General features: G+C 40.7%; 1 protein-coding gene across 1 annotated transcript in view; it reads right to left on the bottom strand.

Moving 5' to 3' along the window:
• Nucleotides 1-16,628, bottom strand: part of LOC120794568 (tyrosine-protein kinase CSK) — a 43,773-nt gene extending 27,145 nt beyond the window's left edge. Inside the window, exon 1 of the mRNA XM_040135743.1 lies at nt 16,335-16,628. The gene's annotated coding sequence lies outside the window, so the exon portion shown is untranslated. The remainder of the gene's footprint in view (nt 1-16,334) is intronic.
• Nucleotides 16,629-19,776: the final 3,148 nt, after the last annotated feature.

Genomic DNA, 19,776 nt, shown 5'->3' with positions numbered 1-19,776 from the left:
AAACTCTTTTCACAATTCTTCTATTCTCTTTGGCTCAGCAGCAACAGAAAGACAGATGGATGCAGTCTTCTGGGTTGAGGCGGTTTAGCGGTCTTTTAAACATTCATTTAAGCATTTATTATGCTGCCCTGCACAACCACAGACTTATAGCATCAACCAACAGCTGCAATAGAGGGATTAGATTTAAGTGCCTTGCTCAAGGGTATCTCACTGTTAATCGTTGAGGGAGGAGAGGAATGCAAGATTAACGAAATTTCCCCTACACAGATTCACCGGATGACTCAGAGATTTGAACTAATAACCTTCAAAGTACACTTCTACAACCCAAACACTTGACTAGCTTTACTGAATCAGACGTTCATTTGTCCTGCTCCTTCTAACAAACAATAATAAGACATATTGGCTTGACACAGTCTGAATCGGTTTGAATAAATCCTTCATCACCAGTTCCTGAATGTGACCAGGTATACCGACAAAGAGCACCAGGGTGACCTAGTGGTTGCGATGAAAATAACGGCTTAAAGCTCTATATTACAAAAATAAAGATTTTTTTATGTAATCAAATTTAAGCAAACAAGAAAACAAGGCTGTGCTTTAACAATAACCCTCTGCGACCAAACATCTGCATTATACTGAGAGATATGGTTCAAAGTGATGCCAGAAAACATAATTTACCAATGAGAACACATTGAAATTCTGAACTGAGGATGAAAAAAAAAAACAAAAAAAAAACATCACACCCTTTCTTTGAAATAGAGCAAAGGAGTCATGTGCGTGTCTAATCTACCGCCGTTTCCCCCTATTTTTAACTGATTAATGAAAAATAAAGCAGCGAGACAGATATACTTCTTCCACCACAGTCAAGACAGATAGGCAGGTGGGTTGGCAGCCAGCCCTCCTGCCTCTCTGACGTAACAGGTGACAGGCGTGGGCTCGCCACTGATGACAGATTACAAAAGCAGGGAGGCAGGAAGTGGCAGAAAGAAAGGAAGAGGGAGAGAGAATCCCCCCCTCTCGAGCTCTGGGAGGCTGCTGGACTGGAGAAAGCAGAGGGGAGGAAGGGTAGTGGTGACGGCTTATTGTTTGAGCTGTGTGCTTCGGATCCAGTCTCAGTGCACACTCATCTAGCCCTGTCTATTTATATCCTCTCAATATCCATGCAGGCAAAGGCAGGCTGCAGCTGTTTTCATCATTGCATACATTATGGAGACGCTGTATGAAAGAGTCTGCCTGCTGGGGGTGTGCCTGCTTGTACTACTTTTCTTACAGGATTTCCCCATTTATGTTTGGACAATGATGGGTGCTTTTTCCAAGATTAAATACAAAAAACAGAGTGTACAAAGTAAAAATGCAAGGTAAATGCAGTCCAGCAATTTATCAAATTTATCACTGCATTTTCATTAACTTGGGGGTCTTGTTCAAGACAGATTAAACAAAGTATGTTCACAATTAAGCACCAAAGTAGAAGATATCCTGTCTTTTAGATCCTAGTAGGGGTCAAACTCCAAAAATTCTGAATCCTTCATTTCCCATAATGCAACTATACAGAATCTCTCATAAGCTCTCAGGATAATGACGTCTTCAGGGTTATTTTCTCATGAGAGGGCTATCTCCAAAGCCACAGAAGACAATATACGACTGTTTTCACAGGCTGAGCAGTTATCCTCATGGCAAATAAAAGTGAACTTCTTATTCCTTTAAAAATCTAATTCATTTAAGTTAATTCCTGCCAGCTCGTGGCAACACAGAGTAACATGGCCAACATTAGGGTACTCTTGAAAATCGAATATGCAGTAGCAGAGTTGTTTCAGATTAAACAACACTTGCCATATAAAACATGATAAAGGAATATGTCTCCTAATGCAACAATATGGCTTTTTCATCAGACTGTGGATATACAGACATAATTTGATAGTAGGATAAATTTATTGTTGGCTGAAAGGTCTTTGGGGGAACTGCTGATGACAATAAAAAGATAAAAACAGCACTGGTCTTATCCTTTAATACTTAACACTGAAAAATAGCAGAATAGTCATTGCAAGCAGCATTATCTTATAGTTAACAGAAAATTAGACCCAAGTGCCTTGAAAAATGATGATAACATAGGATTATGTTGAGCATGTACTGGTGAGGGATAACGAATTAACTTAGAAGTGAATCACGCTCAAAAGTACAGTAACAACAGTGTTATGTGCGTGTGGGCAATTGTACAGACGTGGCTGCATTTATCCTTTAGCTACTAAAAGTGAGATGAAGAGGAAATCTTGTTGCCGATGGAGGCATCCATGTGTCTGGCTTAAAATGCAGAGTGGAACAGAAGGATAGAATGACTGAGGACTACTACAGCCTGAGTGCAAAATTATATGTGGGGGCAGAAGAGAGTAGGGAGCTCCCAAAGTGGTGACAGCAGGGTTGGGATATGGAGGGGATGCAGCCTTAGAGACAGGGGGTTGGGGATTCTGGGAGGTTCAGTGCTCTTCTGACAGGACATCTGCCTGGCTGGTGCACATGCACACACACTCTTCAGCCCTTGCTCATCCTGTCAGTGTTACTGACCTCTCACTGACACATACAGACAAACACAGAAGTACGTACAAAATGCAATCATTCTCCTAGTAAATGCTGTTACTTATATACATATGCATAAATAGTCTTCAACCATGGCCTGATGTATGCTGTTCCACATTTACTGAAGTAGCTTCAAACATCCCAGGGAGTGAGAGAGAATAAGTGAGGAGGAAAGGGGGAAGGTGCCTGCTGCCGCTTTCATGGCTTCTCCTCCTCCTCCTCCTTTGATGGCAACACATGACAACTCCTCCATTCAGACCAGAGGAGGAGGAGGACATGGGGAGGCAAAGCATGGGGTTGGAGACACAAAGAATGTCATTAGCAGCAGCCGCAGCAGGGTGCTGGTACAATATGGCAGCGGCATTAGTGGTGACTGGAGCTGCAAATCTCTTTAATAAAAGAAGCATTCAGTGGCAGAAGCACTGACACCATGGAGAAAAATCAGACTCACTGAACTAAAAAGAGGAGGGAGAAGAGATGCACATTACAGAAAAAAGGGAAGCAGAGAGGGAGAGAGGCTAAAGGCAATATCCAAATTTCAAAGGACACTGGAATACTATTTATTTTCTCAAAAAAGAGATTATAGAGATTATCTGAGCAGTGAGTAATCCAAAAACTAAGACAGAAATGGACTATGTACTAGATACAGACAGACCTGGTTGCCCAAGAGAGAACACAAGGACAGGCTGAAACAGAGCTGTACTTTCTTATGAAAAATGAGATACAGTACACACATCAAGTTGTCACGTTCAACCAGTGTTTGGTCTTGTTGAATGAAACTGCCGTAATGTTTATTATTCTCTCGAAGTAACTATATGTTTGAGCTACACTTCAGGCCCAGATGAATATCTTTTCTGTTTTCTGTTACATAACATTTTCTAACTGCAAATTACTATAACCATTTCAGTATTTTTTTCATGTAGGAAACATCACCTTCCAAGGAAGCATATTTGAATTTGAAGTAAGAGTTCACAGAGGGATGGAATGAAAAAGAGAAAGAAACAGAGACAGCTCAACACAGTGAGACAGAGACGTGAGGATGTAGAGATATAGATGATACAAAGTGAGAGAGAAAGAGATGCTCACAGATGGAGAGGAAAAGGATCGGAAGAGCAAGGACATAGCAAAAGAGGAGGGGATAGAGGACTGGGTGTAGTGGGTGGAGGATAGAAACAGACGTGAAAGTGTTAAAGACTGCCCGGTGTCTTGGCGGAGGACTGTATCTGCTGGTCCCTAATATTAACAGCAGTCATCTGTTGGTTCCAATGCCAACCATGAATAATAGAGGCTCCAACCAGCTATGCTAGCTCTGTGAATTATTAATTCACAACCACAGACTTGTATTAATGCAAAGTGTGGGGCACTCTCCACTGCGGAGTGCAGGCACATATGCCTGCTTAGGCTGAACCGCATGTGTGCGCTCACATGCAGGAAGTCAAAATGTGTGTGCGCACATACAGAATATGCGCACAGGCATTTAACACATGTAGATTCTTCCATGCATATTCACTCACTTGGTCAACAACAAATGCGGTTTATTTAGAAAAAATACTGCTGTTACCTTCATCTCACTATCACGTCACATCACCATTTGAGAGTCAGTGATTGATAATAATACAATTGCAGGCATTCAAGCAACACTAAAAAGGTCTTCATATTCAGAACGTCTCTTTCAGAAAATGTCAACACAGATACAAAATGCAAGAAAAACACTATTTGGTTGCCCAAATTTAAACGAGATCAAGGTGATAAACAACTGTACTCTCAATATCTAGCAAAATAACTAGCTAATAATCATCCCTGTTTCAGCCACAATAGTACAACCCTAGAGACAATGTAAACTAGGTCATTAGTTTCTTTTCATAGGCTAGGTTAAGAAATGTAACCTAATTATCTGAAAGGAGATCTGCCTGACACTGCTTTGATAGTGTGTTACCCATTATGTATGGTGGGTATAAGTGAATGTCTGAGGGCTGGGTGTGTGTCTGCCTGGATGTGTGTGAGTCAGAGACAAAACACTGTGGAATGTATTGTCACTTCTCACCGTATACAGTATGCTGTACTCTCAAGCCCTTATTAAATCACACAACACATAGTACCAAGATTCACATGCAAGCACAACCAAGTGGACATAGGCAACCATGACTCTTATCACTGGCTTTCATCTGTTTCAAGGAGTACCCCTCCAAGAAGACAGATTCTCCTACGCTCCACACGTCTCTGATCAGAGCAGAAAACAACTCTGCTTCCCCACACAAAAAGCCAGCCAACACAGCCTGCCAACCAGTCTGTAGTGTCAAGCAGGCAAACAAAATAGAACATCAGCTGAAACAGAAAACTGAGTGAAAAGCCTAAAAGAACAGCATACTGCTGTGTTAAAGCATTTGAAAGAGTGTGTGCTGCACAGAGAATGTTGTGTAGGATGAAAAACTGCATTTCGGCAGCACATCCAGAGCCTGTTCCAACTGTAGATGAGGACATTGGGTGATAAGGTGATGTTAATGGTGTGGGTGAGAAAACCCAGGTAGACAGTGAGGCACACAAGAGGCATCATAGAGGAGAATTTCTGCTAATGCAGAGCCAATGTTTGCAGAGGCAGCAACTGCAAACCTTGCCTGGGGAGAGCAGTGCTCAGAGATTTTCACAAAAGCCTAACACACTGTGTGCAGTGATAACCCCATTCACTCTCACGCCCAGGGATAGGTATACAGCCTTAAAGAGAAGTCTGTGCAAATAGGGCTAAGCAGTATGATCTTAAATTCATATTACAGTTTATGTTCAATACTGGCTAGTAACAATATAATGTTTATCATGACATACTGTATAACTGCCACTTACCATTTGTATAGAATGTTACTTAATGCACAAATAAACACTTATCTGCATGTGCCCTTCCCTATTTACGCTGCCTAAAGTTGCATGCTCACCTGGAAGGTTTGCAATATTAATAAGGGCCATTTCAGGGTCCCACAGTAGCACTAAGGCTGTTGTCACATCTGCAGTTAAGTTTCTTTGCATTAGTCCGAAGAAAATAAAATGCTGGGCCTGAATCACAGGTGTAAATATAGCCTTAGTGTTACTTTGGGACTCTGGCAGGTTCTATTGGATGCCAGATTCATAGTCAGGAAGACAGAGAAGACAAATTAAAGCAGGGCTGCCATTACCAGTTAATTTCAATGTTAATCTTAATTATTTCTTAATTTAGATTTTGATCATTTTCTGTAATCAAGTTATTGCCTAATTATCTCAGCATTTAATTTTGATTGTCAAAATATGGGGTGAACATGGGGTAAAGCAATAAGGAATTGCACAAGACACTATGGACACCTGAGCAAACATCCTGACCATACAAAGCATTTTACAGTTAAAATCCCAACATGACATTGGCTTTACATGAGGACATAAACAGAATGGTGCTTTATTACTGCAATAACATCGTAGTTACCTGACTGAGCTGAATGGAGGAGGCGTACTTGGCAGCAATCATGAAAATAATCTTGAACCTAACATTTATCCAAACTCTGCCCCTTACTTGATACAATAAGGTTAACACTGAAACAAGTCAAAGAATATGCAGGGAGGGGACCTCGTATCCTAAATGGTTGGTACATTCTTACATTCCTCGGAGACTCATGATGAAGCTTTGCAGAAACTTGAGATGGCCGGTTGTATTTTCCTCTGTCGCTGACCCCACTGTGGTCTACTCAAAGGCTTGGACATCGGCACAAATAGCAGATAATCTGTGTGTGTGTGTGCGTGCGTGCGTGCGTGAGAGACAGAGAGATAGAGAGAGAGACACCAATTAATACTAGAGACCATTGCTCGTCAACATGTTCACAATCCAATCCAGTAGTCATTACTACATGATTAGATGAATACTCAGTACTCATGGGCCAGATCACGCCTATCTTCTAACTTGACCTTCATTTTGATCTAAACTACACACCTGTAAAGTTTCGTGACTGTATCTTGCATGGTTGTGATGCCATCGCAGTGACAAAATCAGTCCACAGACAGAAAGACACCTGCCAAAGTACTCAAAACCACCTCTGTGGTAGTTCCCTGTACAGTAGGTGTCTCCAGGACCACATTTTGCCATGATGACACAGACACACACACAAGGTGAAAACAATACCAGCCACACTGTCGTGGTAGGTAAATATATGGGTCTGAATGGGTGTGAGTTATGAACATGTGTGTGCATTAGTTACAGTGGCTAAGAGAACAGGAGAGACCGTGTGTAAAACTGAAGTGTCAATGTAATTATGAAAAAGTGGGTGAGAGACAACAAGCTAAAGTCAACAGGTTAGCAATGCGCCATCAAATATAATTACTACAAATACTAAACTGCAGTAATCCCTTTTCCTCAATCAACTGACACTATTTATAGTGTGAAATGAATTAGCACACTCCATTCTGAAAAGCAGAGAGAGATTGAGACTTACAATAAACTTTTATCAAATAAAAACATTACATTCATTGAAAAAGAGCAGAGCCTCAAATGCCACATATTTAGTGTGGATATTTTTTAGTCTGTCACCTACTAACTAAATACATCAAGAAACAAGATGTACTGAGATCTACTTCGACCTAAACGATTTCCAGTGGAGAAACCCTGTACCAGGTGGCAAAACAATATTGATTTTTCAAAACCTGCACTAAGCAGAGGATAGAGAAAAACAGTGTGTTTATATGCACAATAACATTCAGAAAATGAGCTTTATCCTGGATAAGGTCTTTACTGGGATACGCCATGTGCATGAAACAAGCAGTAAATAGTTCATTCCAGGGACCTGTTTGGATGGAGATTGTTTTTCAACACTTAAAGTTTTCATGCTGAGTTCATTATTGGCATGTTACTTTGATACTTGCACCTCCATGGAAACAGCACTTGCACTCAATCAATCAACAATCCCAACAGTAAACAGGATACTTTAATTACAGCCCAATAAATACTGGCTAATGTCCATATATCTTTTCTAGTATATTACCATACTATATCCCAGTTAATGCAACAAAGTGATGCAACACCTCATACGCAGTATAGAATATCCTGAATATGAAGTTGATATAAGGGTGCCTGTTAAGTTAAAAAGTTAATAAAAGGACATTGACTGACAATCGCTGAAAAACCCAGCAAGACTGCTGCTGTGTTTCATTTTGACCAATGTTTATGTCATACTGTAATAGGACTGAGGCCTTTTCTGTTGAAATTTATAAACATTCCAGGGAAAGATACCCACTACGTAACGTAAGGAATAATCCTTAGTATTCAATACTCACCAGACCTTAATTTTTCTTTTTGTATCATGTTAATTATGTAGGAAGTTTTATATTACCTGACTACTACAGCCTGGGTTGAGGATTGGCTGGAAGAGAGATGGGGCATATGGACGTACTGTATTTGGGAATTTTAGTTACACTGAGTTATCAGCATCAAATTGCTACCAGCCAGGACAACCTGGATCATCACACCTTCCCACCAGATGCCACCACCGCCAGGAGCCCTGACCAACAAGTAAGGGATGCTAATGCAGCAACAAAAACGTAATCCCTTCACTAGCCACCCCCAGTCGAACACTGCCTACTGTGTTCATTTCACATCCATTTGTTTGTATCTCTAATAACAATATGCCACTACAGATGTTATTATGTTGTCCCTATTGATGCATATTTAACTTCCAAATGCCACTTGCCCACATGTGGAGCAGGGCTGCCAGGTAGACACTGTTGACGGCTGAAACTGACCCTAGGAACAGTACCTGGTGCGCTGGGAACCACAAATGGGGGATTCAAATAAAAACTTAAAAGCGCTGATTCTCAATGACTAGAACAGAATATAATGCCAGCTTCATCAGTGAGAGCAAAACATTTTACATTATAGCGGCAACCCAAGAAAATATGGACCATTTACCTTTAAAGTCGTTGATTGAAAGGGTTTGGGCCACAATAATGTGATGATAACATTCTTGTGCTGCTAGGATTTCTGTGTACAATAAAATGCTGGAAAACCATCAAGAGTTACCCATCTATCTATCTCTAAAACCATCATTCTGTATCTAATTATGTATTTATCTATCCAGCTACCTAAATCATGGGGTTCATCAGCTGGTGTATCAGAAATATGCCCAGATGTAGGCCACAGTCAGCAATAAACAACTCTATGCACACTGTACTGTGCAGATATTCTGACTTAATGTCTCATTTGAGAACATCGGGAAAAAATGTTGCTTTTATTAAAAAGATAGCCTGAGGGGAGTTCTACACATAGAAATGATCAAATAAAATACTCCTTTAAAAGGAAATTGTCTTAGACTAGACCTAAGGCAAGTCACTTTATTTTTCAACTCTCTGTGAAATCATTAAGACAGAAATATTTGCTGTACTTTATCTTTGAAGTCAATCCAATGACACAATTGCACAAAAACTACTCTAGAATGCATTGAACGGCAGATAAAAGAGGAAGCACTGGAACCTCCCCGCTGAGACAGAATTTATTGTCACTATCATCATCATCAGTGATTCATTGTGTATTCCTGTTAAGACAGTCACAATAATGGCAGCAGAGTTTCATATCTCTATAAATGGAGAAAAATCCCATCAACTTCACACTGACTGCACTACTTCTTCTTTATCTCTCTTTATTGTCCTAAATATGGAGGACTTCAGTGAACCAGGACCAGGTTTTGTGTGAGACAGCGTGATCAGACAGGGGAGGTAAACAGGGCAAGCCACAACTATAAATTACATGTTGGCATTGGTCTTTGGTACTTTCTACTTCCTGCTTGACTAGGGAACTTATGTTCAAAGTTAAGAGATCAGTTTGAAAAAATGTATGTGCCTGACACAATGTGTATGTGACAGAGCACAGCTCTTCCCAAAGAACAGAACACTGGTGGAATCACACTACACATAAGATATGGATAAAACTGGCTACATCACCAGAGCTACTGTACATACATACATATACACTTATATACGCACTCACTGAGCACTTTATTAGGAACACCATACTTATACTGGGTAGGGACTCCCCTTGCTTTCTACACAGCCTCAGGTCTTCGTGGCATGGATTCCACAAGATGTTGGAAGCATTCCTCCAAGATTCTGCTCCATATTAACCAGATTGCATTGCATTCTTTCTGCAGATTTGTCAGCTGTGCATTCATGCTGCCAATCTCCCATTCTACCACATCCCAAAGGTGTTCTACTGGATTCAGATCTGATGACTGGTGGAGCCACTGAAATACACTGGACTCATCGCATGTTCATGAAACCAGTTTGAGACAACTTTTGCTTTGTGACATGGTACATTATCATGCCGGATGTTGCCATTTGAAGGTGGTGAACTGTGGCTGTAAAGGGGTGCACATGGTCAGCAACAATACTCAGATAGACCGTGGCATTAATACGTGATTGATTGGTATTAAGGGGCCCAAAGTGTGCCAAGAAAAAATTCTCCACACCAATATATTTTATGTATAATATATATCTCAACCAACAAATCTCTCTCATCTCGAGGTACAGTTAATATCATCATATCACCCAACTTTATCACCATTGCAAGGGTTTAAATTTTTTTTTTTTTTTACAAATATGGTGTTTCAATTTAAGCCTTCTGCTATGGCTTTTAAAATGCACATTTTCTGCAAAAAGTGTTGCTTTTTTTAACTTTATTGTGCATATTGACAAATATCAAAAGTAGTTTTCCAAGCCCAATTGCATAAAAACAATAAGGATATCAGCCCAAAACAAGACTGACATTGGACAAAACGCTGGGGAAAAGTAGTCTTGGTTATCAGCATTATTTCTCATAGAAAAATGACTGTTAAGACCATCAAAATGAGATGTCAATGGTATTTCCCATCCGCAGATCAATGTGACTGATTGTTCATCGTTATAGATTTGCTCCACTGTAAATAATCTGACAAGCAAATCACCATGTTGGGGCAAAGAGTGGAAAACGTCTGAGCTTTTTCCAGTAAGAAACATTGGAAACAAATGGCTCATTCAGTCAATATCAGCTGGATATATGAAAGGTATAATTCATTTCAGATGTAAGACAGTCCAAGCAGTACTGCTGATCAAATCTCATGTTTAAGTTAGACTGGTGTTGCTGAACTTCTTTCTGTGGCGATAGGATTAGTTACTTTATCTAACTGTAAGTTCATTTTATGGGAGCACAAGCCTGTTCATCCAAAACAACCTATGGCTGGAATCCCCAATCACGAGTATACAATACGGCAGCTAGCTATATGACTTGAAACACTTCCCATCAATGTCCTGTCACTTCTTTATTTTTTCCTAAATTTTTCTTATTAGATTCAACCAGACTGCAGTTCTGTAGACTGTGCAACAAACACAACATATGACGGAGTAATTGTTTATTTTTCATCACTAACCCTAAGATCAATAAAATTATCCTATTTTTTAAAGTGGTGTGAATTTGACTGTGCAGGGCACACAGAACAGTGCCCTAGGGTACATATATTTATGCATTTGTTTATGATATGAGCATTTATACAGGAGGTTGCTTCTGGTTTCAAAGCCAGTATTACACCAGCAGCAAGAAAGATGCACCTGACCTCAGATCTTCTACATGGATCCACTCTAAGAGCAAGTGTCTGACTGTTTCCCTCAACTGCAATTTTTCCTTCTGTTCATTATCTCAAGTCAGCTCTCACACAACCCTAAAACACAGACTGATGTCATCCAGTCTATCTCATTCAAATTTGAAGCCATTGTGTCATTCTGGTTTACACAGTGGAGTAGCTCTGGGTAGGGGTTAGTGAGGGACGAGCAGGGACCCAAAGCCATATCAAAACTGGTGACTTGGCTGTTTGCTTGCTTTATCTCTTGGACCTGAGGAATTCTTCATTATACCATTTCTAAATTATCACTTCAGTTAGAAAATCTTTACGTGGATAATAAAACATTTCAGATGGGAGGTTACAGGAACTGGTGGGGGTCGTCTGGCTGTTATCTGACAGATCAGGCTCTGTTTATATAATTACTTGTTAGTGTAGCTAGCATGCTGCCACACAAAGAGAGATTTTAAAGAAAATAAAAACTTTTTTTAGCCATACTGTTGTTTGTGTACAGTGTCTTAATCCATATAAAGTATTTGCAACATGTTCAAAATAAAAACATTCTTCTTTGATGTACAGATGGAGTCCATAAAATCTGAACACCACCGCGGGTGCAGTAGCAACACACAAACAGTGCAAAGAAGAAATATAAACAATGAAATATGTATTTGTCTGAAATGGCATGTTCTAGAAATGCTAAATTCTTGAATTATCAATATCCTTGTGTGAAGCGCTTCCCACTAGGGAATCTCTGGAAGGTGTGGGTGTACTGAAAGACCAGGCATGTGTCAGTCCTCCAGCTCTGTTCATTGCCTACATTGTGCAGCTAGCCAACAGGCGTGGCAGTAGAAGGCTCGCGGTCTTCAAGGAGCTGCATGACTGACCAGCCGCTGCCCAGATGGAGAGGCCTCGCTGAGTTTGCACGCAAGATGGCAGCCACAATGCCACTATTCTACTATGAAGAATGATGACCAGGAGGGAGGGTTTCAGGGGGGTTGCCTCGATCACAGCTCAGCAGGCGACAAAGATATAGAGGTTACACTGTAGCACTGTAGGAAGAAAAAATTAGGAACAATGCCGATTGTTATCTTTGTTTCTCAAGTGCCTTAGTCAATTCTCCATGAACATTAAATGTGGTAGCTTGATGTCCTGTTATGGAGCTGAAAGCTGGTGTTACTGGTCAACGTAGTTTGGGAGGGGGTCAACTCATGCGCGAGAGTAAAGAATTATAGCGACAAAGTTTGAGAAATAACCTATACACTGTGTTGAAAGGGCAGTTAGAGCTGAAACAATTAGTTTGTTAATAGATTTATCAACTGACAAAAAATTAATCTGTAAAAATTTTGGTAATGGATTAATCATTTCAGTCATTTTTAAGCAAAAGCACTCACAATTTTACTAGTTCCAATTTCTTAGATGTGAATATTTACTGGTTTTTGTTAGTACTTCATGATAGTGAACAGGTAGTGCCAGTAAGTGATATTGAATATCTTTGAGTTGTGGACTGGTACTTGAACAAAACAGGCAATTTGAGGACATAAATGGGGTTTTGAGAAATTATGACAGACATTTGTAATTAGTTTCTGACATTTTATGTTCTATACAACAAATTGGTTAATCAAGATAGTAATTGGGAAATTAATTGATAATTAATATAACCACTAGTTGCCGTTGCATATGTAATAAACAGCATGTATAAATCCTTCACAATACTTGCAATAATCTGATTAAGAGTATGATGAGCAGGCAAGCCAGAGAGACAGTTATGTCTGGTATACACAAATCACGAAGAATGCTTTGATCACTTATCAGCTAAGCGACACTGAAACCGTTGTACACCTCACAAACAAGTGTGTATAGTACTATTGTATGATGCACCAATTCTGTCTCATCACATGTTTAAAAAGGGGAAGCAGTGCAGGTGCAGTGCAGATCAGGTGCCAGTTTCACTTTCCATCACTCTTCCTAAATAACTGGACCATGGCACCGCTTGCCACTTTGCATCTTGCAGTGTCTATAATAAACCTGCGGAACTCCCAGAATGTGCAAATAACTTATCAGACAGTAAAACATTTTGCACTGTGCACTTTGTGTGTTTGGGTATAAAGAGTCATGCACTGCTATCAACTCAGTGTACTTCCTTTTACAGGTATTAAACACACTATCACAGGCTGCTGAAAACGCAGACAACCATGAAGTAAATGTTGAATGCATCAATGCAGAGTGATACAGCCTACTGAGCAGAGTAAGTCTTGCACCATCTGTGATGTCCTGTTGCTCACGAGTGTCAGTATACTGTTAAGCTCTGCACCAAAGTCACCACGATAAATCCCTCCTCTGTTATTGCACTTGCTGATTAAAGAGACAGTGGATGTTGGAGAAGAGAGGCTGGAGGGGAAAAACGAACTAAACGCGGTCATTGTGTTGAGGTCAGCAGGGCCTTGGACAGGCTTCAAATGTGCAATGAGATGGTCAGTCTACAGACAGAGGAGCCATTACTTCCCAGCTGAGCACATAAGCCAAGCTCAGAGCTTAAAATAAGACAGAAACGCAGCTCAGCTCCTAGCAGCTTCAAGGATCGACCGGACAGTGATTTTTTTTTCCTTCCCCATAACAGAGAGCCAACATGTAGCCAGGCCTCCAGACTTCTGCTGTCACCTCTAGTCCTTGTCAAGCTGCACCTCAATGAGACTATTCGGATCCAGCCATCAGTCAGGAGCGAGCTCTTGACAAACAAAAGATAGGCAAGGTAAAGAACTTAGTGTTGCTGAAGATTTAATCTGTGGGTCTTCTGCCACCTTACTGGATGGGTCTGACTTCATAGATGGAGAGCTGTACAGTCTCACCACTCAGACCAGGGCTGAGTCATGCTGTGTTTAGAGCACTGGTACAGTTTGCTGAAATAAAACATTTTGTGCAATTTCTTGTAAATTCATACACAGAGAGTAAAAAGGCATTAAAGGCTCTATGTTGGATATCCTAGCATACCAGCAGCAGGTTAGCCCTGACAGACGCAGCATATGGATTCCCAACATGTTGCAGTCTGGTTCACCAGAATCCTCTGGGGATAATGAATGCCAAGCCCTCACACCCCCACTTTTCACCCCCACGATTTCTCCAATAGAAAACCCAAAGCTACCATGCTGCTTTATCAGCACTCAGCACTGGCTGTAATCAGCATGGCAGTTAAGACAGGTGGACTGCAAAACAAGATGATAACTATCTGGTAGCAAAGAACTGTTATGGCTTATTATTGGTTGGATTTTTTTAAACCCAATTTAGGAGACATTTTTTTTAGAACATTACATACAAAAATAGTTGCAATTCTGAAGACAAATTTGTGTAAGCGAAAGCAATCGGAAAAAAAGCAAATTGTACAACATAATTATCTATCATGTCAGACTGTCCACTTGCCAATGTTCCCATCCAGATTATAATGCAAAATCCAATTGCTGGTCAGCCTAAAACTGACTGTACCAACCACTTATTAAAATAGGTAACAAGATCTAAAGGGCTGATATTTTAGATTTTGAGCAGTAACATGTTAGATAACAAGCACAGCAACTGAGATAATACGCTAATCATAAGATTTGTTCCCCCAAAACAACCCAGGAGTAAGATTGAAAGTGATTAGGCGTGTCACTATGTAAAGTAACAATACACTACAGACACTACATCGCTTTCGTCAGTCATGCCACAGCTTGCAAAGGTATGTACATTTCATCATTTCAGTCAGACATTTACCTTCAAGCGCTGACTGAGGAACTAACAAACAAGACCAAAGCTACAGGGAGAACGGGCCTCATGCTGGTCTGATTCATGAAATACCAATAACAATACTACAGCTATTGCTAGTGTACTTCAGGTTCCATAACCTGAAAACCTCTGTGTTTGCAAGAATCCACCCTGATCAAGTGTCGTTGAGCAAAACAGTGGTGGTATGGTGTTCTGTAGTTTAACATGATCTCTGACCTCCCATGGAGCAACGCAAGAGAAAAACAATTTCCCTCTGGGATAAACAAACTATCACAGTATCATCAAGACTGTGTTTCTACATTTATCAGCTGTTGTTATCAACAGGACAACTCTTGTGTAACCCTGTTCTTTATGCACAATTATATAAAGTGACACGTATTCACCTAAAACCACGACCAACGCTAAAAAGACTCCAGGATTGGACACATATTAAAACAATATCAGTGGAAAGATACTGATCGGTGTTTCCTCAAGGCAAGGGGCTGAACCTCAGCTCCAGCCCTGTGTTCTAGTGCAGCGCGGAGGTGGCTAAAATTACTGAGTCCATTATCGGACAGGATCATTCTTTGATGCTTTTTGTCCTCAGTTCCCAGCAAAATACAAACCAATACAAAAGGCCCACACCATAGTGTTAGAGCTTAATATGCACGTGGGCATTGTTTCAACGATACACTAACCCTCCCTCTACGGTCAGGTCCACGACATTTTACGAAAACCCAAAACGGCGCATCCGCCTGTAACACAATGCTGTATGGTTCCCTGTTTTACGGACTTCCAGCTTTATCCCGGGGCCTCCCTACAGTACCGGGCCACACTGTGCTAACAAATACTCATGGAAGACAGAGAGGGGAGTCAAAGTAAAAGGTCGGGACCACAAGGGGTTAGCCGCGACCAAGGAGTCCGACTATGGAACCAAAGGAGAGGAAGACGGGTGACTCGGAGGGTTCGGGCACCGCCGCGAAATCGCCCATAAGAAGAGCATAATTGTGGGTAACATAAACGAACAAAACAAACGTGGTTTAGCACTTGCCTTTTTTCGTTTAAGTGTTGGCTGCTCTGCTGTCAAACCCAGGGAATGTGTTAGGGAGTGAACCAGTGGGATGAAATTGGTTAAGACTTACCATAAATAGTGTCCGATAATGGAACTCGTGACGTTACAATGTATGTTAACTAGCAGCTAACGCTAACGCTCTCAAGCAGGTTTAACGTTAGCTCTGTGCCGTGAAACCCGTTTACCTTAACATAACACTTTAGAGCCATTAGCGAAAGTAAAGTAAACGCAAGACACAAACGGGCACGTACAGCCCAACGGTGACATCCCCCTCCTTGTTCGCTATCCTGAAGCTTCCCATGCTAAAAACGTTGCAGCGGCAGCAGCAACACAACGAAGACAAAACAGTGACTGCGCTGTGGTCAACTCACCCAAAAGATACCACTGTTGTGTCGACCCGATGTTGCTGTAAATTAGCGGCGAAGGCCCATTAGGATGACTCCTGCGGTTAGGGGGCATCCAGGTTTGGCAGCGTTAAGATTAGACAATCCCAAACGTGGCTTTGCTTTTGACGGTTGTCCGTACACTGTCCTGCATATGTGTGTATGTTCGCGTGCGTGCGAGTGGCGGAGCTCCGCGCGGCCTGCTGCTGGAGGAAATGGTCTCCGCTCCGTCAACGTAACACGCATGCGCACAGGGCTCGCACAGCCACGGGACGCAGGGGTCTGTGAGCACAACCGTGTGGCCAACAGGTGAGACTGTCAACCGATGGCAAACTTGTTACCGCGGGAGGTCTCCTGAGCTGTGGCTCTGCCTGCCTGCCTGCCTGCCTGCCTGCCGCGTTTCAAGCCCGGTAGTACCGCGAGGTGTAGTAGCACAGGATCGATTTGCTGGATGTTGTACTATACCGAGCGCAGTGTGTTCAAACTGAACACGCACTCAAGTTGTTTTGTTTTTTTTTCCTCCCTGAGGATAAATGATGTGAGGAGTGTTGCTGAAATATTCCATACAGTCTTTAAAAAAACAGCTGTTTAGCAGCGGTGGAATAATCTGCTGTCACAAAACACTCCGACTACACATAAAATATGATACAAATTCCCCCAGAGACTCCCGGGGGCCTGAAAATCATTGTATGCCACTTGGTTTGTGTTAATATAATTAACTGCACATTTGCTGGGGAATACACACTGCATTATTACCTGTCTAGGGCCCCTGTGTTAAAATGTACACGCAAGACATTAGTAAATAATTATGTGTAGCCAATTACCATAGTAATAAATGAAGATGACTGCGCACTCAGTCCTGAAATTTTACTAATTGGCCAGCCTTATTTACACACACATCTCACTCCTGGTACAAATCCATGATCTGCGACATCATGAACAATCCGCAAGGGTAAATCTGAGTTAATCACAATGACTGAACACTAGAAAAAGTTCACACTACAAAGAGTTAGGACAGCACAACATTTCATTCAATTTTTTTTCTATGAAACATATTGGGAATCATACTGAATCTACCGTTTAAAACTTAAACACCTATGGGCTCGAAATCCAATTTCATCTCAAATGCTTCTTGTTAACTTAATATACATACTTATAAATTCATTTCTGCATTATCACAATCTTGGGACTGATCTCCACAGCAGTGGCTAATCAGAACTCCCACTAAATGAGTTAACATCTCATATGTACTTAGAAAGACCCATTTAAATATCCTATAAATATTGTCACATTTTATATCCTTATATTACTTAGTTGAATAGCTTGGGCCCCTAACTAGACATTTTTATGATGGCTAGATAAATACATGCCCTTGTGTCAATATCTATGTACTATGTAGCCCTTCCATTGAGATTGTCCTCTTTAAGCTGGACATCTGAACAATTTTCTGGACGTGCACTTAACAGGTATAGTCTTTATGTTGTATCTCTTGAGGTTTTGTAGAAAACATATAAATGGAATGTAATTTTGTGCTCTCTTAACTATTTCTAGTGTCCTCTCATTGTGATTAACTCAGGAGTACCCTTGTGGATTGCTGATAATGTCACTGATGATGGATTGGTACCAGACGTTTGACGTGTGTGTAAATAAGGCTGTCTGACACTAATTTCAAATTTGCCTTGAGAAAGACCATGTGTGCTGGAAACACTGGTCATATACTAACATTATGGAATTTAGTGCATGGTCATCTTCGTTTTTATGCATCTTACTACCATAGGCAGCCCCTTATATATGTTTTGGTGTGCATTCACCAGACAACTCTTTCTGACTAACTAGTTAACAGAAACTACAATATCTATAAGCAAGGGTCTAACAGCGCCCCCCCTTGTGGTTTAATCTAAATGGTTTGGTTTTTACAGTAGACATTCTGGTCGCAGCAGGAAAATCACAGGCGCAACTAATAACATTAATGATGGCCCCACTCTATTTCAATAACCCAGTAGCTTGTCCAGTAACTAAAAATGCACAAAATCAGGGCCCTGGAAGTGGAACATGTCCATGGAAAACAGTCATAATGAATGTCATTCATTAAACCTGTGCTTATGATATGTTAAAATGCTTGCAGTAAAAAGCCCGATATGTGATGTGATGAGCACATGAAGTGGATAGCGGCTGACGAAAAATGGACAGCACTGGGGGATTTCACGGGTGCATCCCAAGTTCATCTTAGCCACTGACATAGATGAGCACAGTGGCTACAAAACTCATTTAGCCTTTCATATAGTTTGAGATGTCACCGAAAGCACCAGAGAGCATAACACTCCAGATATCAGGCCAAAAAGTCTGGTCGACTGCACTGATAACCTACGATAGAGTTAAGCATGTGTATAACCCTGCACCTTTATCAAAGTAATGGCAATATTTCTAGTATGATGAACCAAACTATTTTGTAAACATGATATGCCTTTCTCACAGAAGATCTTTACTCATCATTAATTCAATAAGTAATACCGGTGCTTTTCCTCCTATGACAAGTCAAAATGTCTGCAGTGAAAAAGGCCTATTAGAATGTGCATAAGAACTTAATTGCCGTGATAGAAGAAGTATTCATATTTACTTCAGTAAAAAGTGTCACTACCAGAAACAGACTCCACTACAAGTAATCTTATAATAGTATTATGAAAAAAGTTAAGATAAGTATCACAAGCAAAGTAACTCACTATGCAGAATGGCCCCATTCATAGAGTTACATTACTAGATGACTATTCCCTTTGCATTAATGTGTAAGTAGCATTTGAATGTTGCAGCTGGTCAATGTGGAGCTAATTTTAACTCCCTGCTTGGGTAGTTTTAAAAGCAATATGGTTTTAGATCACGTTTTCAATTGCCTCTCTTGAACAGGCTTACTAAAGATACCTTGCGCTTTAATTTAGTGACTTTGTCAGCAATAACCAAGAAGGGTGTCAATAACTTAGCCAAAACCTCAGCGAAAATCAAACCTGCATGGTAATTTTAAAACATGATTTGGTATTCAGAGTCATAATAAAATATTAAGTGCAGGCTCTCCGAGAAATTTTAAATGTCATTTACATTAATATTCAGATCTCTTAGTTAGAACTTTGTATAAGCACCAACAGTTTAAGTTTAATCTATTCTGCTTCCCTCCACCAGCCTTTCACACCTGGTTTTGGGCAGTATCTGGTTATAGGCAATTTCTCAAGAGATAAAGAAGTACAATTCTCACATTTTATTCAGCAGCTGTTGTCTTGTTTGCCACAAATTCCTTGATTCCTTCTTACTATTTTGGCAGAACAGCCATTGCCTTTGATTTAACTCAAACTGATCACCCTTCCATCAGACATCACATGTCCAGAGACTGCTGTTTGGTGAAGTACATTAAAGAATTTATTAAACATAGACATTAGTTAAA

The sequence above is a fragment of the Xiphias gladius genome, chromosome 1 (genome assembly GCF_016859285.1).
Source record: "Xiphias gladius isolate SHS-SW01 ecotype Sanya breed wild chromosome 1, ASM1685928v1, whole genome shotgun sequence".
Classification (NCBI taxonomy): domain Eukaryota; kingdom Metazoa; phylum Chordata; class Actinopteri; order Istiophoriformes; family Xiphiidae; genus Xiphias; species Xiphias gladius.
The sequence above is the reverse complement of the archived record's forward strand: the minus strand, read 5'-3'. Positions and strand labels throughout refer to the sequence as shown.